This window comes from Schistocerca americana, chromosome 5 (assembly GCF_021461395.2).
Source record: "Schistocerca americana isolate TAMUIC-IGC-003095 chromosome 5, iqSchAmer2.1, whole genome shotgun sequence".
In the NCBI taxonomy this organism is placed as follows: Eukaryota; Metazoa; Arthropoda; class Insecta; order Orthoptera; family Acrididae; genus Schistocerca; species Schistocerca americana.
Genome location: NC_060123.1, coordinates 538,080,567 through 538,106,261, shown reverse-complemented (window position 1 = coordinate 538,106,261; position 25,695 = coordinate 538,080,567).

The window sequence follows — 25,695 nt, the reverse complement described above, 5'->3', positions numbered from 1 at the left end:
TATTTTCACGAAACTCGTGAAACATATTGAAATGTCGATCAGTACCGTCGTTAGGCCCTTTGTAAATGAACAAGATGTCGGCGATTACCTAGCGTATGAAAGAATGTCTACCATTAATGCTGAGAAGTTATTGAAAAATTTTACTTCTAAGGAATTAATGAACACATCAGCAAGGATTCCTGCTAAAGGGTTCCTCATTGCAAGGACATCTAGTTGTTGATATGGTTTTCCATTAAACTCAGAATTATTGTACTCCATTACAACACAAAGTAAATTCATAAGATCGGTGATTTGCTCATCAGGTAAGTCTTTTTTGAAGGAATGGAAACTTTTTCTATTGTATCTAAGGATTCAAGTACTGGCATGTTTTTGTAAAGATTTTTAAAGCCAATAGATAGTAATTTCGTGTATCTATGACAGTGAACGTTTTTGATTTTATTAACTAAATCTTGAGTAATGGAAACAGAGTAGTTATTATGGAAAACGAACGACTTTTTCAGTTTGTCCTGCAGATTTTTGGCTAAATCGTGATAGGCACTGTTCATACTGTTGGAAATTGGGCTGATCGGATGGCCTTTTTTATGGACTTCAAACTGAGCTCCTAACTTTAGGCGGTTGAGGATTCATGTTGATTTGCTGATTTTTTGAAAAGATTTAAGAAGCTTTTAGGAATCGTTAATTGCGGTTCTGACTTCTTTCTTCAAAGTTGGCGTTGGGTCCTCATGTAGGTCGGAAATATCGTTATACTCAAAGAAATATAGAATTTTTCTAACATAATCTCGTTTACTAGCAATGAAACGGTGTTGCCTTTATTAGCCTTCGTTAATAAAGCATCATTTTCTACAAGCTTGGTATTTATGGTTTTGATCAGTTTTTTTTATCGGAGTTAACAAAATTAAGAGACTTAGTTAGGTTTTTGCTGACAATATTACGAACGTCATGTGATACTTTAGTCTGACAATTTTTCCACTCTCTAGCCCTAATTTTAAATCAAGATGAAAATTTTCTAACACATTTCGGTTTCATAACTGAGGCATGAAATTATACTTTAAGCATTTCTCCAGTAGCGACATCTCAGCTTTTGTAAAATTCATGTGAGTCTTATTTAAGACGCTGTCATAGGACTTATGATCACTTAAAAAAAAAAAAAAAAAAAAAAAAAAAAAAAAAAAAAAAAAAAAAAGGCGAATTAGATGATTTTACAAGTAGAAAGCATTGCAGTTCGCTTAGTATTTTTTCATGCCTAATGAGAATATATTGTCCACAGTTGTCTTGAGCATTCCTTAATGTGGAACCAAAAATCAAGAATTTTAATTTTATAATGAAACTTAAATTTTTTTGTTAATTCTAAATACAAATAATAAGCTTTTTCATTTGAAGCATCCTTCTTAGTACCCCTGGTACTTATTTTATCAGACATGATTTTCTTCAACAAACATTCAAAAGTATTTTATGTTTTTTGCCTGCTTGAGGTTCACATAACACTTCACATAATTAACAACAAGCCCCTCGCTTCAATCAATTTACTGTTATTAATATATAGATGAAGTCGTTTTGGAATGATTACAAGCAAGGTGTGTCGCTCGATGTTTAGGAGTCCGTTTCGGATGGGAGATATGGGGACCGACCAGCACGACCTTCTCATCAACCCAAGCATGGAGGATTAACGCAGGTAAGGTAGCTCCTCCCAAGAAGATACATTCAGAACTAGCATGGGAGGCAGACCTAGTCTATAGCAATTTAATAGTCGGGATACAGGAGGGAAAACTCGCGTTAATTGCACAGAGGGGTATGCCAAATTTTAATGACAATATGAATATCAAATTTCCTTTAGCAAAATCTATCACCAAGCCACTACGCTTGGGACTGACATAAATTTAATCAACCACCAGAAAAACTGGGCCTTAGTACCTTGAAAGTTGTTTTAGAATCTTTTCAGCCACCCGATCTCCGTTCGCCGGTGCACAGTTCTTTACTGTACTCGTTCTCATCTAAGCCTTTTAACAGATCCATTCACTGAGGACTCTAAGCATATGACTGCCTTCTGCTTGCACTGGGATCTGTATGAGTTCAATTGGGTTCCTTTAAGGCACTCGAGCGGAGGAACTGCATCGTCACATCTCTTATACAATGTGCCAGGTGACCTAAAATTGAAGTCAGTTTACAACTACTTACTTGACGCTGTTGTCTATAATTATGCATTTTCAGAGCATCTTCAGCATTTGTAGGAGGCACTGGTTCACTTTAAAGGGGCTGGGCTTGCTGTTAAACCATCAAAATTACCTTGGCCCCCAGACATTTTTCCTATTCGGGATATTTAGTTTCGCCTCATAGAGTTAGTACCGACCGAGCGTGGACTCGAGATTTTTGAAAGTTTTCCCCTCCGACGAAAAAGAAGGGCGTGGCCAGATTCACATTCATAGCAAACTCCTTTCGCTAATTTATGCCAAATTTTGCGCAGTTAGTAACACCTCTTAACAGCTTCCGCCAAAGGAGTGGAGGGTCAACCCTTTGATTGGGGTGAAGGCCATCAAGCATCGTTTGAAGCCATTAAGGTGGACCGTAGCAACACTCTCGCTTTGGTAGCTCCCAGATTTGACCGTTCAAACAGATGTTTTTAATTCGGGAGCTGTGGCTGTTCTCTTGCAGTAACATAAGAGTGAACGATGAAGGGGGCGCTTACGCATCAAGGGGAATAGCGCCCGCAGTACTTAAATATTCTGTGTACGAGTGAGAGGCTTTGGCAGTCCTTTTGGTTTGCCAGAGCTTCTCACTCGTATACAGAATACTTTTGGCCTTAGAGACGTTAAATTGTTTCCTGGAACACGGATAGTTCACCTCAAAAATGGACAGCCATGCACATAGTGTCTACCTCAGGGAAACGAGAAGGATTGCGCGGTTGGCTGCCCGCGTTTCTGCCTTCCGGTTGACGGTAAGCACATTAGGGATTCAGACATCAGGGTCACAGATGCACTAAGGCGCATGTTTGAAGAAATAACTACTGGCACATTGAAGGTAAAGCGTAACAGGTTGCATCGTTGCATCGGTGTCCTGTGTCTTGATGGAAGTGTCGGAATTGTTTTGGACATTCACAGTAAGGAGCAAGAGGACGCCTTGATTATGTCTGTTAAGGAAAGGACACTTGATAGGGTGAGAGATTTTCCCTAATATGCTCTAATTAAATGGGTTGTCGTTTGTAAGAAGCTGCCTGACAAGAATTTTAAGATTTGTTTACCTAAGCAGTTGGCACCGCTGATATTCCATTATTTCCGTAATTACTCGCTGCGCGGTCACTTGGGTGGTACAAGACTCTTACAAAGATCTGAGAGCATGTAACTTGGCCTTTCATGTATAAGAATATTAGCTGTTCGGTAGGAATGTGTGAATCATGTAAAGTCGCTAAACCCAACCCAACTCACGTAAGGGCACATGGCAGTCAACCCGATAGAGCTGACTTACGGATAATCTCTTTATTGTTACGGGGTTCTCCTCCCTCGTACACTAGTGATAGGAACCGTAATATCCCTAACGTGTTGGAGGCCTTCTATAGGTTTACTTTGTTAATTGTAAGCCGTGGCGTAGCTGACGCCTTGTTTGCTTTTCATTTCTCCAAAATATTTTCCTTATTTGTTCTGCCCGAGACTTTGGTGATCGACTTTGCTCCAACCTTCATTTCTAAGGAACTTGTGAGGTTTTGTTTTGAGGTCACAGTCCGGAACATTATCACTAGACTTTATTATCCGCAGCCGTTCTCCACTGGCCCTAGTTCGCTTATCTCATGGCCTCGCAGCCAAAAGACACGCAAGCAGTGATGGGTCGACTCGAAAGATGTAATAAACTACCAAGTAATTATGTTTCCCTTGATATCTAGTGGTACTTAGTCGGATCGAGATGAACCAGTCTCACTTTAAGTTGGATAATGATGGACGAAAACTGTTTACCCAAACAGAGCAAAATGACTTGTTTAAGGATTCATGTCTAACGAAAATGCTGATCATCTCGGTTAGAGTCTCTGATTAATAAGTTATTGACAACAAGAATCAACATTTTTTTGTATTGTTGCGGAGGAAATTACGACATACTTTCAGCGCCTAGAGCTAGAGTTTCATCATAGCTGAGGACACGACAGTAGAACTGGATACCGTTCGTATTGATGAAGCCCAGCAGCAATCCGAAACGCAGGCGGCCGAAACATCAGTAAGTCAACCACGCCACGTGACGCCTTTCCTAGGCGAAGCAAAATAAGCAGTAACGGGGGAGCTACAGGGGAAATAAGCAGACATTTTCTCAATGCTTCAACGGAAAAGGTGGTTTAGAGCACAGTACAATTCAGATAAGACAGAACTTGAAGTTGAAAGAAAAGGAGGAATGGAACCTTGAGCCGTGCACAGATCGCGCTTTTCCCACTTATTGTTTGTCATCTTCTATTACGGTACTGCAGCCTCGATTTCTTATCCCATTTACTGGCGTTACTAACTTCCTGCCTTACTTGCCCGTGAGCGGCAGCTGCAGCACGTATCAGTAAGTGCATTGTTGTATCATCTCTGGAGCTACCGATAGTATTTCAGGGTCGTCGTGTGTCTGGCAGTCAGCTGAAGACGCACCAGCAGTGCAGTCGGGGCGCAGCAGCAGTAAAGTCGAGGACGGAGCGCCAGTGAGGTGCCGACAGCCAGTGCTCGCCAACCGCTGGCGACACACAATAACTGTCCGACAGAGGGAGATTGGAGCGGTACGACCGTCTGTTGGTCGTTCGGTTGGTCGTCTCATCGGCAGACGTATATTTGGTCCTTTCACCGTTTCTGGGCCTGGGCAGTCGGTCTGTTGGCGTGGAGCTGCGAGGATTTCTCCGCGGGACGTAGTTTGGCCGGGGCCCCTCCAAGTCTCTACGCGGTGTCGGAGTGTGTGGGGCTGTTCCCATTGCTAAGAGGTGCGTGGCTCACCGATTCTGTACACGAAAGTTGAGTTTTGATGTAATCTACCAGCAAGTGAAGACTGTACACATTCTGTTGTTTGGAGTTCGTTGTCGGTTGTTAGGATATTCCCGCGAGCAACAACGTGGTTTTCAAGTTGGAAAATTCTAGCCACCCACCGGTGGTTATCTGGTTATTTGAATTGAAGTGCTCCAACGGAATCTTCTGCCTAGTGGCCGTTAACATTCCGGTTACCTGCCCTGGGCGTTCAAGTAGGTTTCAGGCAGTGTAGTTTCCTCATTGTGTTGTTGCTGTCGAGCACGTTGTGTAGTTTGACAGCTCCATGTATGGTTGTAGGTGCCAATATCTACAACGTTGTTCCGTTGATCTCCCTGTTGTGCCCTGGTCGGGTGAATTGGAAGTTATCTTCTCGGTGGGTCCACTGACTGTCGGTCGTTTTGGTTGTCGTCGGATCGTGAATGGTTGGCCCAACTGCCTGTCTCACCTAAGCGAGCGTTAGTGTTTGCATCCCAGGCCGATCCTCGAACATCTGAGCGCCCTTGGGTGTACTGCCGTTTTTCTTTTCTTTTTTTTGTGCTTGTTGTTTGTACTTGTATGGCTGCTAACCGACTTTTTTTTATTTTTTTTTCCCTTAAGGCGTATGGTTCTTTTGGCCTTTCGCCTAGTTTATATAATTGTTTCACGTAAGACCTTTGGCATTCTAAAGGTTATAATGTTGTTGAATTTTAAGTGTTGGGCCTTCAGCCGGTTTCGAATTCAAATTGTTTGCTCTGAAAATCTCAGCTTCTTTGGGCCTTCAGCCGAAATAAAAAACGGTTGTAAGATAAGGTTTGCCTTTTAAATTTCTGATTGTGCTTGCATTCTAAGTTATTGGCCTTCAGCCGTTTGTAAGTTAAAGAACCTTTCAGGCGGTAATTACGTCCCAGAGTTAAGGCTGTGTGTTAAAAAAATATTTTTTTGGCTCTTGTAATGTTTGTTCGAATAATAAAGTTGTATGTTCGACTGTAACTGACAGCCCCTTATTTTGGCCCATTTCCACTTTTTAACCTACATGTCCTTTCCTGCAGGTTAAGCAGGGAGTCTCAAACCTGTTTATACATTTTTCTGAAAGTTTTTTATAGGCTCTTTAGCACGTACCACTTATACACTGAGATGATAAATGTCATAGGGTATCTCCTAATATCTTGTCGGATCTCCTTTTGCTCGGCTGAGGGCAGCAATTCGGCGTGGCATGGACTGAACAAGTCGTTGGGAATCCCTTGCAGAAATATTGATCCGTGCATTCACTATAGCCGCCCACAATTGCGAAAGAGTCTCCAGTGGTAGACTTTGTGTATGAACTGAACTCTCGATTATGATCCATGTATGTCCAGAGGGATTCATGTCGGGAGATATACTTAGCCAAATCATTCGCTCGACATGTCCAGAACGTTCTTCAAAACAATCGTGAACAATTGTGGCACATCACAAGGCGCATTGTCATTCATTTTTTGACAAACCATCATAGTTTCGGAACATGAAGTCCATGAATCACTCAAAAAGGTCTCCATGTAGCCGAACAAAACCATTTTCAGTCAATGACAGGTTCATTTGGACCAGAGGGTCCAATTCGTTCCATGTAAACGAAGCCCACACTCTTACTGAGTCAACGCCAGCTTGCACAGTGTCATATCGACAACTTGGGTTCATCACTTCGTGGGATCTTTGCCACACTCGAACCGTATCTTCAGCTCTTACCAACTGTAAACGGGTCTCTGTAGACCAGGCCATGTTCTTCTCGTCGTCTAGGTTCATCTGATATCGTCACAAAGCCAGGAGAGGCGCTGCAGGCGATATGCTGATAGCAAAGGCACTCGTTTCGGGCGTTTGCTGCCATAATAACGCTAAATTTCGCCGCGCTGTCCCAACGGATACGTTGGTCGTACGTCCCACACTGATTTCTGCGGTTATTTCCCGGAGTGTTGCTTGTCTGTTAGCACTGACAACTCTAAGTAAATGCCACTGCTGTCAGGCCGTCGTCTTTGCGTTTCCTTAGTGAGAGGTAATGCATGAAATCTGGTATTCTCGGCACATCCCTAACTCTGCAGATCTAGGAATACTGAATTCCTTAACGGTTTCTGAAACAGAATGACCCATGCTCTCAACTCCAACTATCATACGAAACATTTTCACATGAATCACATAAGTACAAGTGACCGCGCCGCCAGTGCTCTTCCACCAGTATATGTCTATATCGCTATCGCATGGCTTTTGTCACGTCAGTGGACATCACCGTGTGTGGCTCCTTTAATCCATATGAGGAAAATTTTCGAAGATATAGATATACTTTCATATAAAATAAACATTCTCCTCATGATTGGAATATATGTGATAGTTTCAAAAAGTGTAATCTTTGTTCCTTAGCGAACAAAGTGTCTGTTTCTTCTGTGATGTGTTGTTAGGGCAATGAAAGAATTTTTATAATCTTCACAAAATTACGGAGTGTATTTCACCTATGTGAGAAATTTCCTCATCTATCAGACGCAAAATCAGAAGAAGGCGTGTTTGTTGTGTAGTTGTTGTTGTGGTCTTCAGTCCTGAGACTGGTTTGATGCAGCTCTCCATGCTACTCTATCCTGTGCAAGCTTCTTCATCTCCCAGTACCTACTGCAACCTACATCCTTCTGAATCTGCTTAGTGTATTCATCTCTTGGTCTCCTTCTACGATTTTTACCCTCCACGCTGCCCTCCAATGTTAAATTTGTGATCCCTTGATGCCTCAAAACATGTCCTACCAACCGATCCCTTCTTCTAGTCAAGTTGTGCCACAAACTTCTCTTCGCCCCAATCCTATTCAACAACTCCTCATTAGTTACGTGATCTACCCATCTAATCCTCAGCATTCTTCTGTAGCACCACATTTCGAAAGCTTCTATTCTCTTCTTGTCCAAACTAGTTATCGTCCATGTTTCACTTCCGTACATGGCTACTCTCCATACAAATACTTTCAGAAACGACTCCCTGACAAGTCTATACTCGACGATAACAAATTTCTCTTCTTCAGAAACGATTTCCTTGCCATTGCCAGTTTACATTTTATACCCTCTCTACTTCGACCATCATCAGTTATTTTACTCCCTAAATAGCAAAACTCCTTTACTACTTTAAGTGTCTCATTTTCTAATCTAATTCCCTGAGCATCACCCGATTTAATTTGACTACATTCCAGTATCCTCGTTTTGCTTTTGTTGATGTTCATCTTATATCCTCCTTTCAAGACACTGTCCATTCCGTTCAACTGCTCTTCCAAGTCCTTTGCTGTCTCTGACAGAATTACAATGTCATCGGCGAACCTCAAAGTTTTTACTTCTTCTCCATGAACTTTAATACCTACTCCGAATTTTTCTTTTGCTTCCTTTACTGCTTGCTCATTATACAGATTGAATAACATCGGGGAGAGGCTACAACCCTGTCTCACTCCTTTCCCAACCACTGCTTCCCTTTCATGGCCCACGACTCTTATAACTGCCATCTGGTTTCCGTACAAATTGTAAATAGCCTTTCGCTCCCTGTATTTTACCCCTACCACCTTCAGAATTTGAAAGAGAGTATTCCAGTCAACTTCGTCAAAAGCTTTCTCTAAGTCTACAAATGCTAGAAACGTAGGTTTGCCTTTCCTTAACCTTTCTTCTAAGATAAGTCGTAAGGTTAGTATTGCCTCACGTGTTCCAATATTTCTGCGGAATCGAAACTGATCTTCCCCGTGGTCCGCTTCTACCAGTTTTTCCATTCGTCTGTAAAGAATTCGCGTTAGTATTTTGCAGCTGTGACTTATTAAATTGATAGTTCAGTAATTTTCACATCTGTCAACACCTGCTTTCTTTGGGATTGGAATTATTATATTCTTCTTGAAGTCTGAGGGTATTTCGCCTGTCTCATACATCTTCCTCACCAGATGGTAGAGTTTTGTCATGACTGGCTCTCCCAAGGCCATCAGTAGTTCTAATGGAATGTTGTCTACTCCCGGGGCCTTGTTTCGACCCAGGTCTTTCACTGCTCTGTCAAACTCTTCACGTAGTATCTTATCTCCCATTTCGTCTTCATCTACATCCTCTTCCATTTCCATAATATTGTCCTCAAGCACATCGCCCTTGTATAAACCCTCTATATACTCCTTCCACCTTTCTGCCTTCCCATCTTTGCTAAGAACTGGGTTTCCATCTGAGTTCATGATATTCATACAAGTGGTTCTCTTCTCTCCAAAGGTCTCTTTAATTTTCCTGTAGGCAGTATCTATCTTACCCCTAGTGAGACAAGCCTCTACATCCTTACATCTGTCCTCTAGCCATCCCTGCTTAGCCATTTTGCACTTCCGGTCGATCTCATTTTTGAGACGTTTGTATTCCTTTTTGCCTGCTTCATTTACTGCATTTTTATGTTTTCTCCTTTCATCAATTAAATTCAATATTTCTTCTGTTACCCAAGGATTTCTATTAGCCCTCGTCTTTTGGCCTACTTGATCGTCTGCTGCCATCACTACTTCATCCCTCAGAGCTACCCATTCTTCTTCTACTGTATTTCTTTCCCCCATTCCTGTCAATTGTTCCCTTATGCTCTCCCTGAAACTCTCTACAACCTCTGGTTCTTTCAGTTTATCCAGGTCCCAACTCCTTAAATTCCCACCTTTTTGGAGTTTCTTCAGTTTCAATCTGCAGTTCATAACCAATAGATTGTGGTCAGAATCCACATCTGCCCCTGGAAATGTCTTACAATTTAAAACCTGATTCCTAAATCTCTGTCTTACCATTATATAACCTATCTGATACCTTTTAGTATCTCCAGGATTCTTCCATGTATACAACCTTCTTTTATGATTCTTGAACCAAGTGTTAGCTATTATTAAGTCATGCTCTGTGCAAAATTCTACAAGGCGGCTTCCTCTTTCATCTCTTCCCCCCAATCCATATTGTCCTACTATGTTTCCTTCTCTCCCTTTTCCTACTGACGAATTCCAGTCACCCAAGACTATTAAATTTTCGTCTCCCTTCACTACCTGAATAATTTCTTTTATCTCGTCATACATTTCATCTATTTCTTCATCATCTGCAGAGCTAGTTGGCATATAAACTTGTACTACTGGAGTAGGCATGGGCTTTGTGTCTATCTTGGCCACAATAATGCGTTCACTATGCTGTTTGTAGTAGCTAACCCGCACTCCTATTTTTTTTATTCATTATTAAACCTACTCCTGCATTACCCCTATTTGATATTGTATTTATAACCCTGTATTCACCTGAACAAAAGTCTTATTCCTCTTGCCACTGAACTTCGCAAATTCCCACAATATCTAACTTTAACCTATCCATTTCCCTTTTTAAATTTTCTAACCTACCTGCCTGATTAAGGGATCTGACATTCCACGCTCCGATCCGTAGAACACCAGTTTTCTTTTTCCTGGTAACTACGTCCTCTTGGGTAGTCCCCGCCCGGAGATCCGAATGGGGGACTACTTTACCTCCGGAATATTTTACCCAAGAGGACGCCATCATCATTTAATCATTCAGTAAAGCTGCGTTTCCTAGGGAAAAATTACGGCTGTAGTTTCCCCTTGCTTTCAGCCGTTCGCAGTACCAGCACAGCAACGCCGTTTTTGTTAATGTTACAAGGCCAGATCAGTCCATCATCCAGACTGTTGCCCCTGCAACTACTGAAAAGGGTGCTGCCCCTCTTCAGGAACCACATGTTTGTCTGTCCTCTCAACAGATACCCCTCCGTTGTGGTTTCACCTACGGTACGGCCATCTGTATCGCTGAGGCACGCAAGCCTCCCCACCAACGGCAAGGTCCATGGTTCATTGGGGGGGGGGGGGGGGGGGGGGGGCGGGTTTGTTGTGTCTGACATTAAAATTCTGATATTCAACTCCCCCTTCAAAGATGACTGTGAACGAAGGGATGGCTTGAGCGTCCTTCCAGGAGGCTGGTCTTACAAAGGTCTTATTCATCAAAAAGGATCCGCAACAAATTTCTGCTGCAGCGAATATAGTGAGAAACAAGAAGGTAAAATATCTCAAGAGTCAACGTTACTTGTTTTCCTTTACATAAGGGTGACATCAGTGAGCAATAAGGGGAAAGCTTTTAATAAAACGTCAAACTGATGTTCACACAGCAACAGGGCCATTGGAATACCGATATGACGGGGAACTGACGATGGTCATTTCACTGACTTGTTCAACGCGCAAATCGTTGGGGAAAATACTGAGTTAGATTCTTCAAGGATTTGAGAGAAAGCATGTTTTGGCAAATGAACACATAATTTATGTGAAATAAACAGGTGGTTTTGCGTTTGAAATTTGATGAGACCTTCGTTCATATTGGAAAACTAAACTGCGTTTCATTTCAGTGATGTGTATAAAACTTTTTCTAGTTTGTAGGGGAATCGCGTTGTAACTAAACTATAATAGAGAAAACCTGTGTGCTCAACAAAATATATCATTAAACTACTACCTAACAAAAATAATAAAAAATAGTGAGAGTGTGGAATTTTCAATGAGCTGCTTGCTATTTCTTGCTGAGAAGTGAGCTCTTGCATTCACCTCTGAAGTTTAGCAGGACTGTATGTAAACAGTACAACGTTATAAAAAAATTCAGTGCTCTTTCCAATGTATTCATCAACGCATATTCTTTTGGGCTATTTTGTCGAAAACCGGCAATTTGAGACCGTAGCCATGTAGAAAATACAGGTTGATTCTAACAAAGAAGAAACAGGCAATCAGTCGCTGTTAATAATGCTGTATTTTCACACAAATACCTCCGTTACTGGTTTAGAAACGACAGGCTTACTTTCTGATGGCTGTTCTCAATTGAACGCACATTTGTTGATGTTTATATTTGCTTCCGGCTCGTAATTTCTTGTTGTGGTGAAAGTTCCTTACCGTCGTGGTCTCGTGGAAAATTTCGTGTCATTATGTGAAATGTTAACTGCTTGTGACCACAAAATAGCGAAGAGCGTATAAAGCAAATTTTTGATGTGTAAACGTCCATTTATTGTAATGTACCCACCTCCACTCACACACACACACACAGAAACACATCAAACTGTATTTGCCATATGGACGATTGTATATGTAGGATACATAGGTGCACTTGAACTTGAATGTCTATCTGAAGGTAGGCTGTATAGCAATCCATGTGGCAAAAAATGTTTGGGGCCCGAGTGCGTTGTGTTTGCTGCTTTACAATACGTGAATATATATAGAAAAAATGTGCTTTATAAACTCCTCACTATTTCGTGAACACAAGCAGTAAGCATTGCAGCATAATGACGTGAGATTTTCGACGGCAGCAACACCCGAGGTACTCTCGCCACAAGAGGGGATAAAAAACCGAAAGCTAATGTAGACATCACCAAATGTGCGTCTAAACGTGAAGAGACGTCTGAAACTGAACCTGTAACGTCGAAACCAGTTATCGCGCTTTTTGTATGGATAAATTGCATTATTAACAGTGGGTAGATGCTATTACTTTCCTTCTACGAATCAGCCTATAAGTACTCCCTGTAATTTTGTGTTCAATTCTACAGGTTTTGGCACATTCTTGTAGCACCACTGACAGTAAATTTGGTGATAAGGGATTTCTTTGCCTGACGTCTCATTCTATTTTTTTTCAATGTAGGATCTCTAACGAAAGGTGCAGTTCAGACGCATGAATTCCTGAGCGCGTTGAAATAAGTTTCGCCAATCCCATCTACCTCAAAGGGTGTAAAAACAGACTTGGTTGAATCTGCCTAAACGTTTTCTCAGTAGCTACGAATTTCGGAAAAATAGGAAACTCACACCAACTGCTATTTTTTGTATTTTGTAAAATCAATTTGTCCCATTGCCTGTTTAAACCATAATACTCATATCTCAAAGCAACTATATAGATGTTAATGCAGTGTATTGGTATTTTATTTATAAATGAATATCAGATTATTTTTCTGCGTAGATGATGATTATTTTACTAAAGAAATTCTACGTTGGAGAGAGGAGTCTGTAGGGCTTGACAATTTTTGCCGTGTTAATCTCCTCTATTGTAGATGAACTGCAGCACTCTTTCTTTTTTGAATACTAGTCTTCCTGCAGTGAAATTTTATAAATGTATTTTCTAACTCTTTGCGTCACACGTTTCCCATGGTTTAAATGATTTATCGTTTTGAAACACAATTGAGTCTAGGCGCCTTTGTTTTCTCTTATCATTCTTTTTCTGTCATTTCAGTGGACGAATGTTACTTAATCTTATTTCTGTCGGTATTGATTAGTTTTGGTTTTTGTTCATTTCTGGCACTTTACAATGAGTGAAAGAATTCGTAGAGATTTTGCCTAAACTCGTCTGTGTAATGTGTCAGTATGCCATTTCCCACCTTAGTTGATGATACGTGGAACTACTCTTTACATATTTCTGTTTTTTTTTTTTCTAGATACTGTTGTCGTTTTCAATCGTTTATCTTAGGAGAGTTTTTCCTATCTTCTCACATCCTAACAAAGACATTTCCGAACAATGTCTTCGGGCTCATTTATCGTGTTCTTATTATTGCTTGCGTGAAACTCTTTGGTTCTCCTTAACAGTTGCCTTTTTCAAATTTAGAATGTTTTAGTTTTGCTTCCTTTCTTCCCCGAAACATTTAATGCTTTTCACATAAGCATTTTTTTACAAAATTATTCGTTCGGTTTCGTGTATGGCTGTGTACCTTACAATTTCTAAGATGTTAAACAAGCTGCTTGATTTCATCTGATATATTTAATTATTATGTAATTAATTCTCATAAACAATATTTCTGATTTCCTATCTTGCTTGTCGGTTTGTTTTTTCTCCGTCTCTCCAGCGTTGCAGTTCGAAAGAGATTCAGCACCTTTGAACCCTGTATAATTTCTTTATTGTTTTCATAAAATATACTCAATGTCATTTTCAGGTATCTTGAACCATTCTGTACCGTGGTCGGGTAGAATATTGTAACTAATGCTTTGTGTGATTTGCAGCGTTTTCCCACAAACATTCCCCACTCACGGTTATTCAGAAATTCAATCATAACTGTGGCGAGCAGTACATCTCTTCTAAGATGACTAGATATCTCTTACGTTAATCGAGTTTCGTAAATTTCCGAACCATGTAAGAGAGTAGTATTCAAAACGTGGTCGAGCAAAGGTTTAGTAGTGATACCTTTGTGAGTGAATTAACTTCGTTGGTATACTGAGTCTGACGTGCACCTTCTCCAAATGGTTCAAATGGCTCTGAGCACTATGGGACTTAACAGCTATGGTCATCAGTCCCCTAGAACTTAGAACTACTTAAACTTAACTAACCTAAGGACATCACACAACACCCAGTCATCACGAGGCAGAGAAAATCCCTGACCCCGCCGGGAATCGAACCCGGGAACCCGGGCGTGGGAAGCGAGGACGCTACCGCACGACCACGAGCTGCGGACGCACCTTCTCCAAGATTAAAAATATGTGGCCTTTCTATCTTCAATCGTCAGTGACACAGAGTTCTAGATCATTGAAAATTTCAGTAAAGTAAATCGTCACCGATCACAGAGTCAAACAATATCGAGCCCTTTTGCCCATTCACACCAATTGTATTACGTCCATTTACTTTGCGAGGAACTTGCCAATCAGTTCATCATCCATCATCATTTTCAAGTCTCTCTATATTTTGTAATATGTTTGTAATGTTACGAGTGGACGATAAGGTGAGAGAAAACAGGCGCTTTACGGTTTCCTCCTTGCGGGATGACTTTCCTGATGTTTCTCGTACTGTTTTGTATGGCATTGTCACCGAGCACTTGAATTACCGAAAATTGTGCGCACGTTGGGTACCGAAAATGTTGACGGATGTGCACAAAACCAAACGTTTATACAGTGCATTGACATTCCTTGAGCAGTACCACAACGACGGTGATGATTTCTTAGGCCAAATTGTTACGGGCGATGACACATGGGTGACCTACGTCAACCAGAATCAATGCAACAGTCCAGGGAATGACGGCATTCAGATTCAACCAGAAAAGTGAAGCCAACAGTTTCTGCCCGGAAAATCATGTGCACAGTTTTTGGGACAGAAAAGGAGTATTACTTGTGGAATTTCTGCCTCACAATGAGAGAATCAATGCAGCAGCTTACTGTAAGACACTGCACATTCGGTGCCGTTCAATTCAGAACAAAAGACATGGCAAGTTGAGCAAGGGCATCGTTTTGCTGCAAGACAATGCCCGTCCGCTTGTGGCGAATCAGACCAAAGATCTCATCAAACCTTCTCGATGGGAAACTCTAGATCATCCTCCGTACAGCCCCGAACTTTCGCCCAGTGACTACCATCCGTTCCTGTACTTGAAGAAACACTAGGGCGGTCAGCGTCTTCAAGACGATGACGAAGTCAAAACAGTGGTGATACAGTGGTTAACAAGTCAGGCGGCAGACTTCAATGAGGAGGGTATTCAAAAACTGGTACAACGTTATGACAAGTGCCTCAATATTGAGGGAAATAATATAGAAAAGTAGAGTAAGGTACAGGCTTTCGTGTAAAAATAAAAATATTGAGATATCGTCGCACGTCTTTTTTTAATTTCAAAACAGTACTTACTTAAAAAATACGCCTCGTATCATCAGCCTGGACACAAGCAGTGTGTTATCTGCGGACTGACTCAAAGGCTACTGATTTTACCCGCTACATAAGTTATACAGGGTGTTACAAAAAGGTACGGCCAAACTTTCAGGAAACATTCCTCACGCACAAGTAAAAAAAAAAAGATGTTATGTGGACATGTGTCCGGAAACGCTTAATTTCCATGTTTGAGCTCATTTTAGTTTCGTCAGTACGTACTGTACTTCCTCGATTCACCGCCAGTTGGCCCAATTGAAGGAAGGTAATGTTGACTTCGGTGCTTGTGTTGACATGCGACTCATTGCTCTACAGCACTAGCATCAAGCACATCAGTACGTAGCATCAACAGGTTAGTGTTAATCACGAACGTGGTTTTGCAGTCAGTGAAATGTTTACAAATGCGGAGTTGGCAGATGCCCATTTTATGTATGGATTAGCACGGGGCAATAGCCGTGGCGCGGTACGTTTGTATCGAGACAGATTCCCGGAACGAAGGTGTCCCGACAGGAAGACGTTCGAAGCAATTGATCGGCGTCTTAGGGAGCACGGAACATTCCAGCCTATGACTCGCGACTGGGGAAGACCTAGAACGACGAGGACACCTGCAACGGTTGAGGCAATTCTTCGTGCAGTTGACGATAACCCTAATGTCAGCGGCAGAGAAGTTGCTGCTGTTTAAGGTAACGTTGACCACGTCACTGTATGGAGAGTACTACGGGAGAACCAATTGTTTCCGTATCATGTACAGCGTGTACAGGCACTATCAGCAGCTGATTGGCCTCCACGGGTACACTTCTGCGAATGGTTCATCCAGCAATGTGTCAATCCCCAATTCAGTGCTAATGTTCTCTTTACGGATGAGGCTTCATTCCAACGTGATCAAATTGTAAATTTTCACAATCAACATGTGTGGGCTGACGAGAATCCACACGCAGTTGTGCAATCATGGCATCAACACAGATTTTTTGTGAACTTTCGGGCAGGCTTTGTTGGTGATATCTTAATTGGGCTCCATGTTCTTCCACCTACATTCAATGGAGCAGGTTGTCATGATTTCATACGGGATACTCTACCTGTGTTGCTAGAACATGTGCCTTTACAAGTACGACACAACATGTGGTTCATGCACGATGGAGCTCCTGCACATTTCAGTCGAAGAGTTCGTACCCTTCTCAACAACAGATTCGGTGACCGATGGATTGGTAGAGGCGGACCAATTCAATGGCCTCCACGCTCTCCTGACCTCAACCCTCTTGACTTTCATTAATGGGAGCATTTGATAGCTCTTCTCTACGCAACCCCGGTACCAAATGTAGAGACTCTTGGTGCTCGTATTGTGGACGGCTGTGATACAATACGCCATTCTCCAGGGCTGCATCAGCGCATCAGGGATTCCATACGACGGAGGGTGGATGCATGTATCCTCGCTAACGGAGGAGATTTTGAACATTTCCTGTAACAAAGTGTTTGAAGTCACGCTGGTACGTTCTGTTGCTGTGTGTTTCCATTCCATGATTAATGTGATTTGAAGAGAGGTAATAAAATGAACTCTAACATGGAAAGTAAGCGTTTCTGGACACATGTCCACATAACATATTTTCTTTCTTTGTGTTTGAGGAATGTTTCCTGAAAGTTTGGCGGTACCTTTTTGTAACACCCTGTATATACACGGCGAAATTGAATTAGCGGATCACTTTTCCGAACCCTCTTAATTGTCTCTCCATCCTGTGAGCAAATTTTAAATTTAGCTTATAGTTGCCTACACCCTTCCCCTGTAATGGTGCAAATGCGTGGCTCCCTGCGATTTCATTCTCAGGCTCGGCGACGATTCGAACAGAAAGGTGTTAACACAGAAATAAAGTCGAAAGAAACGATGAAAAAGCATACGAACTATTTGCTGCTTCGGATCACGTTCAGATTTCTTCTAATGGTCTTTAACAGTCCCTCTAAGCTGTTCAGCAGAGTACTAACTGCGGTCGTTCTACGCTCAAAAAAGGTGAGATCACGTTCAATGTGATTTGAGCCCCACGATGTCTTTGAGTAGGGTTGAAATGCCCAGCAGGTGACAACGGTGTAGAATTATGTGAAGAATTTTGTCTTGTTGCTCGTGGTACTGCGAACTGTTGTTTTCGATTGCGAAATCTATGGGTATCAAGGCCTCGAGAGAAGGGGTGGTTTCATTGATGCCCTTTATGCAACACCCTGGTGCGTTGTCTTGTAGATTCTCAGTGGCGGTGTGTCTGAAATGATTTCGTTGGCCACCCATGAAGTTGGTGATTCTGGCCTCCGTTGGTGAGACGTAAGAAGAAGGGGTGAATTGTGGGTAAGAGAGGGTGTGAGGACCTTCCCCCGTGTGACACGTGCAAAGTGGCGTTCTTGCACCTTACATCTGAGCCATTTAATACCTTTTCCATAATGTGGGGCCACAGTCATAATATACCTGGTGATCAAAAAGTCTGTATAAATTTGAAAACATAATAAACCACGGAATAATGTAGATGTACAAATTGACACACATGCTTGAAATGACATATGGAACAAAAAAAAAATAAAACAAAGTTCACAAAATGTCCGACAGAAGGCGCTGGACAGCAAAACGTCAGTGACTCCGCAAGACAATCGTGTATAACAGGAGCTGTAATGAGAGAGAGAATCAGATGTGCCAGCAGTCGCAGAATGTTGACGTTACCTGAAAAGGCGCTTTTAGTGAAGTTGTATTATCAGAATAGTCCGCCCCAGTAGCTGAGTGGTCAGCGTGACGGATTGCCGTCCTCTGGGCCCGGGTTCGATTCCCGGCTGGGTCGGAGATTTTCTCCGCTCAGGGACTGGGTGTTGTGTTGTGTTCATCATCATTTCATCCCCATCCGGCGTGCAGGTCGCCCAATGTGGCGCCGAATGTAATGAGACCTGCGATATGGCGGCCGGACCTGCCCCGCGAGGGGCCTCCCGGCCAATGACGCCAAACGCTCATCATCATCATCAGAATGGAGGTTGTGCTAGTTCAGCGTTATGATCCTATCGCCATAGGAAGGGCATTCGAATGGGTAAAGGTCCTTTGACAAATGCAGCTGTGGCGAGAATGATTTCGAAGTTCGAAGCCACGGGTTGTTTAGACGATAGACCCCGTAGTGGCCGACCGAGCACAAGCCGTAATGCTGCTGAGACAGTTCAGGAAGAAATGGAGACTGTAGTAGGTTCGTCTATGCACGGGGAAATCAGCGCTCGTGCAGTCGCACGTCGCACCGGTATTCCATACACTACTGTTTGGTTGGCACTTAGGCGTACCATCCGATGCTATCCGTACAAAATCCATATGCACCATGAACTGTTACCTCGCGATTTAGTGAAGCGGAGGGCATTTGCGGTGTGGGCGTTTCAAAAGATGGCGGAAGATGACGATTGGTTGAGTAATGTGTTGTGGACCGACGAAGCTCATTTCACGCTCCGAGGGTCTGTTAACGCCCACAACTGCAGAACGTATGGAACGTATGATGTTTATGCTGGATGGCGCTCCACCCCATAATGCTAGAGGCGTGAAAGATCTCTTGCACGCGTCGTTTGGTGATGATCCTGTGCTCTGCCGCCACTTTCGTCATGCTTGGCCTCCCAGGTCCCCAGACCTCAGTCCGTGCGATTATTGGCTTTGGGGTTACCTGAAGTTGCAAGTGTATCGTGATCGACCGACATCTCTGCTGCTAAAGAACACGTCCAACGCCAAAGCCTCACCAGAGCTCCGGACATGCTTTACAGTGCTGTTCACAACATTATTCCTCGACTACAGCTATTGTTGAGGAATGATGGTGGGCATATTGAGCATTTCCTGTAAAGAACATCATCTTTGCTTTGTCTTACTTTGTTATGCTAGTTATTGCTATTCTGATCAGATGAAGCGCCATCTGTCGGACATCTTTTGAACTTTTGTATTTTTTGGTTCTGATAAAACCCCATGTCATTCAAAGCATGTGTGTCAATTCGTACCTCTCTATCTACATTATTCCGCGATTTATTCAGTTTTCAAATTTATTCTGACCTTTTGATCACCCGGTGTCAGTACCGCCATTAGACTGTTGTTTATTTACAGTGTTAAATTGACGCTTACACAATCATGATTTCGGCTTCAAAATGCCATTATGAAGTGTTTTAGGTGTTATAAATTGCCTAAGATGGCATAGTGCCGTATTAATAGTGTATTTTAAAACGACAGTATGCCATCTTAGGCAATTTATAACACTTAAAACACATGATAATGGCACTTTGGAGCAGAAATCATGATCGTTTAAGTGTAAATCTAACACTGTAAATAAATAACAGTCTAATGGCGGTACTGGCTTTAAATAAATCTGAGCCATGGCTCTTACTTCGCACCTTATTGTTCGAAGTGTCGCGGAACCTGAGGTTGACGTGGCAGAGCCGCTTTTGCGTCTTCACGGAGGAAGATTTTAGGCATCTTTCAGCCAAATCTCAAACCTATGCGTCGTGATTGGAGACAGTTACTGGGATTTAGAAAAAAGTGATTCTTTAATTCAGTTGTGCAATGTGTATCGCGAACTGTAGTGGCCGTAACACACTGCTTGGGGTACGCCAGACACTGTACTCGCTTCTTACGGTGACAGTGCATTAACGATGTGTTCGCTACGGAATCTTCAGTGCTATCACGTACGTATTCACTGCCTCCTAGATCCTGTGAATTAAACTACAAAGATTTCACACGATGGTTTGGAAACTTTACTAATTCTTACCTCAGTTGTAGTAACGAATAAGTTTTAGGTCTTAATGTTAAAGAAATGAGACAAAAATTGTGGCAAAAGTTCCAAATGGAATACGTAACGCGACGGAGCACTTACTACAAAATGGGTCACTGTTTATGTCTATTCGGATATCTAGTTTCGACGCTTGCCACGGGCCGTCTTAAGATCCAAACCTAATTACTCCAGTTAAAATTGAAACTTCGCAGTGCAATTGTGAGTAATTAGATTTTATCTAAAGATGATCTGTGGAAAATGTTGAAGCTGTAAGTCCGAATAAACATAAAAAGTAACTCAGAGGGTATTTATCTCCCTTAAGTATATTAAAAGGCGGGTAGCTACTGGGGTCAAATGACACGGACTTTCGTACAACACCCAGTTAGGAAAAAGAGGTGTTAAACATTAGTGAACAGAGACGAACAATATCTGTTGTCCGCTGTAGAGAAGCACGTAAGAAAACGATTAAACTGTAAGACGTATAAAAGCTAAGCACAGCCACCCTACGCTGCTATTGAATGGTGTACAACTGGAACAGAAACCTTATTAGAAGTTGAAAATGTAGAATCATACCTTTAAGGAACGTGCCATAATAGCACCAGATATATGATAGGCATTTGTTGCGCAAGCACGCAAGATTTGACATCTGCTTTTCGGCTTGTATTTGCGTCGTTGCGTCTCATACAAAACCGCAACTGATTCTTATGCCACAGTGTGACACTACTTTCTCGGTAGAACTGAATATTCTGTTTTATTTATTGAAAGCGATTTTCTCCAAAAACTGCGCGTTAAATCAATGATGATTGAAGCAAAGGGCCACCAAGCTTTTACAAAACGAAATAATAAGTTATTCACGTGGGCGCCAGGTTAATTTAATCTGTCCCGGAGGCTCTGTCAGCGTAGTCAATTTAATTTTTTACTGTTAACTGTGGTAGATTGTTTTTGGCGTCAACTAGTACGTGAGTGGAATATCGAAATTGGAAAACAAAATGAACGAAATATGCAAGGTTTTGAAAAATATTGTACCGAAGTCTGTGCAAAACATTTGTTCACATTGCGAATGTACAAGTCTGAGAAAGGGATAGTCGAACTGCACATCGATTGCAATGCCATTAAAGACGATACAAAGAAAACAACCACAATTGTTTAAACGCTAACAAAGGAGACTCATTAACGGTGTTACGTTCCGTTTAGAATAAGCAGAGGAATTCGCCTCTATTCTAGCGTCAGTTAACCATAAGTCACTGTATTGATACTATAGACCTAGCACTATAGATCTACAAGTACGTCTCTGACATTTGCATCTTGCTGAATTATGGAACACATATTATTCTTACCTGTGTTGACTCTTCTGTACAGCGGACAATTCTTATGGAAAAGTTATAAAAATCACAGGGTGTTGAAATTTTTAAAGGGAGCATTAGGAAACGATTGAATGAAAAAGATGTAAGGAACACAAGACCATGTGTAACCTTGAGACATGGGATAGTGAAAGCTGCAAAGGATCACACTGGCAAAAGGATACGCTCTAAAGAAAGTCTTCGATAATGCATAAGACACTGAATGTGATAGTTGGAATGAGGAAATATAAAAATACAGCAAATGAAACAGGCTAAGAGGAAGTAAGACATCTCAAGAATGAGATTGTCAGGAAGTCCCAACAAGCAAAGCAGGAATCACTGGACGAGCTATGCAAGGCCGTAGAACTATGCATGACTATTGGATAGATCGATTCAGCATTAAGAAAAATTAAAGATCTCTTAGGAAAGACGAGAAGCACCTGTATTAAGAGCTATCAAGGAAAGCCCATGCTAAGGAGAGAAGGGAAGACTCAAACGTGAAGGCAATACATAGAGGTTCGGGATAGGGAAAAAGAACTTAAAGGCAGTATTACAGAAACGTAAGGGAGAGTAAATGAAATTGGGATGGGACACATGAAAATGCAAGAAGAATTTCAGAATGAAAAAAACTACATCGAAATAAGTCAACTGGAGTAGACGACACTTCTACAGAATTATTCAGAGCCAGCCACGACTATTCCGCCCAGAATATAAGACATGCGAGACAAGTGAAATACCCTCAGATATCGAGGAGAATGTAATAATTCCTGTTCCAAAGAAGCCTCTTGTTGATTAATATTACTCCGTCATTAGTTTAACAAGTCATGTTTACAAAATGATAAAAAGAGTTAAAGACATAAGAGTGGAATAAGTGATGGAAGCCGCCATCAGTTCAAATCAGTTTTGGATCCGGAGATACGTAGGAGTTTGCGAGATCAGACTGTCCCTACGACTTATCTCAGAAGGTACTTCAAAGAATACCAAATCAACGCTTGGAGCATTTGTAAATGTAGATAAAGCTTTTGAAAATGTTGACTAGGATACACTCTGAAATACTGTATGTAGCAAGAGTGAAATACAGGGAGATAAAATTTGTTTTTCAGAGATGAGTCTTTAGTTTGTTGTGGAACGGAGGCAACAACTTAAATGTTAGGTGCTCAAAAATGGTGTTGACGCTGGTTGACATACGGCAAACAAGAACTAACGCCAAGGTGGCTTGTTTTGATTTGAAGGCTCGATTGCTCATACTTGTGCCACTCTGGTGTTTGACGGCAAACGGATGGTGCGGAAAAGCGGCGGGGTGGGAGGGGCGCTGTGATAGAAGTGGCACGACTCAGATTCGCCAGCATATGGACATGACGTCACGAACATCATGATTCGCATGCACGCATATGGAGCTATATGTTAAACGAAAGAGCTGAACGAAATTATTATTTTTATATATAGATTGACTATAGAAGAAAAGTATTCAACCAGTTAATGAGTGAAAATTGATCCTGAAAGGATGAAAATTGACTTTAAAACGACTTTTTGCAATCATTGTACTAACATTTACACATATAAAGTCACAGAGAAGATCCACCTGCCAAATTAAATCGCACGTCAAGTTGAGTGGACTCAGTTGCTCACATGTTTATTTATGTACCTAATTGGCCGATGAGAGGCGACTGTGTTAAATTATTAATTAAAATAATAATAACTAATTATTCGAAGCAGATACACAAAACAGCATCGCAGCATGTGTCGGAAAACGTAATCACTCATTCAGGATTAATATTTAGACTGCAATTTCCATTTTTGCCAATTAATTATGTTTTTTCTATAATTTTGCCCATAATTTAAATTCAGACCTACGTGGATGGCACTGCAAGAAACAGAGGCTCACTTTTTATAAGACTGATGTGGCACTTCCGCGTATGCAGTAAATGTTCAAGGCAGAGGTCTTTAAAACTGAAAGTCGTCCTAATTATTTTAAAATAATTACCGTTGCAGGTGAAGTATTCATATTAAAAGTGATTATGGCATATGATTTGTAATCAATTTTTTGGCACACATCTTTTAGTATCTTCAGTTTTTAGGTAGCACATAAGGATATAATGCTTCAATCCGGATTGCAGAACTGCAGTTCGGGCGCAGACCTGGCCACTTAGGTATATTACGTGTGCGATTTCAGAGTTGACTGGCTGATACCTTGAGATTAATCATGATCGCTGTACGCTGGGACTTTAACTCTGGCAGGTGAGTGGTTACCAGGGACTTGATTACGCTTGACTTTCTTCGTGTTTAGAGCCAGTATGAACTATTAATTATCCTGCAGCCGGCCGAAGTGGCCGCGCGGTTCTGGCGCTGCAGTTTGGAACCGCGAGACCGCTACGGTCGCAGGTTCGAATCCTGCCTTGGGCATGGATGTGTGTGATGTCCTTAGGTTAGTTAGGTTTAACTAGTTCTAAGTTCTAGAGGACTAATGACCTCAGCAGTTGAGTCCCATAGTGCTCAGAGCCATTTGAACCAATTATCCTGCAGTTCATGTCGTCGGAATTCTGACTCAACTACAACAGATTTCGGACTAACATTTTCCAGACTCTAAGTTCAATTTTTAAAGCTGATGCAAACAGTTTTAATTTAAATTTATAGTATTACTGAATCGCTATACGGAGAATCCTGTCACTTTTAGGTCGGAATTACGACAGCAGTTATTCCAGTTCACTCTTGATTGTGAAAATTCATTTATTGAACAATGGAAGTTCTTAATTACACTGGACGACAGAATTAAGAGATCACTTTTTCGAAAACCCGTAATGGTCTCCCATTGCGACGCCTACAACATTGCTCTGCAATGATGCAGAAGTTGACGACCTGCAACGTCACCCTCGGGTAAGGCGACGCTTCAAATAGAAATGTGTCCACACACGCGAAGAAAAGACCTCAGAAGCACATAAGAGGTGTAAGATGGGTTGATGATGTCACATTGGCAGCAAATTTACAAAAATTCTGTCCAGTGCAACATTGGACGAGTCACACTATGGGAACGTCTTCGAACCCCCTTTACACACATTTCACCCTTTCTTTTGGAGCTTTGGCTATGTAGGTCAGAGTCGCGACGTCCAGCGTCAAAAGCACGCTGGTTTCTTATGGGGGAGCGAGGAAAAAGTTTCCGACAGACCACCCTTCAGAATTGACACGAGGAGGCCGCAGCGGTTCGCATAAAGAGCGTCAATTAAATCACCCCTTTCCTTGGGGCGTTTGTTGTACGATGAGCTACGGGGCAATGGTCTTGACAGCCTTTGGCACTAGTGTTTCCAAGTGTACGATTCAACCTGCTAAGCACATTCTGGGCCGGCAACCCCAATAAGCGTGATCACAGCCCGCTGGAGTGCAGTGTACAGGCTGCAGCCACTAAGGACTGTTCAAGACTATTCAACCGAATTTTAATGTGATCTGAAGCAATAAAGAGTGCGTATCACCCCCCCCCCCCCCCCAACCTCTGGTTCGGCAACACCATCGTTGCAGCTTCATCGAAATGGGTTTTCGGTTGTGTCTGAAAGTATTGTGTCATGGATCCGGAATCTTTTGGCGACCTTGACGTTTTCTATTAATTCCTGCTGCTACTGTTGCTGTTGCATAGTGTTGAGTGTATGCTGTTGTGCAACAGGGCACAGAGTTGAAGACACTGTCGGGAGATCAATTTTGCAAAAGCATTACCAGGTACATCTTATTCTCCTGGTTTCAGCCGGTTTCGGAATCCGCAAGGACAGTACAGCAACAAAATTTTAAGCCCCTAATACCAAAGCCTTTAACCAACGGACATGATGAGAGTCGAAGGGCTTGAAAGGGAAGCAGTTGTTGAGAAATATGTGAGTCAGAGATGTTATTCAGTCTGTTCACTGTGCAAGCAGTAAAAGAAACCAATGAGACATTTAGAAAAAAATTGAAGCCTTGTCGTTCGGCGACGGCATTGTAATTCTCTCAAAGACGGTAAACGGCTTACAAATGGAGTTGAACGGAATGAATAATACCTGGGGAAGAAAACAGTAAACCGATCGATCCAGGCGGCGCTGAGGTGAAC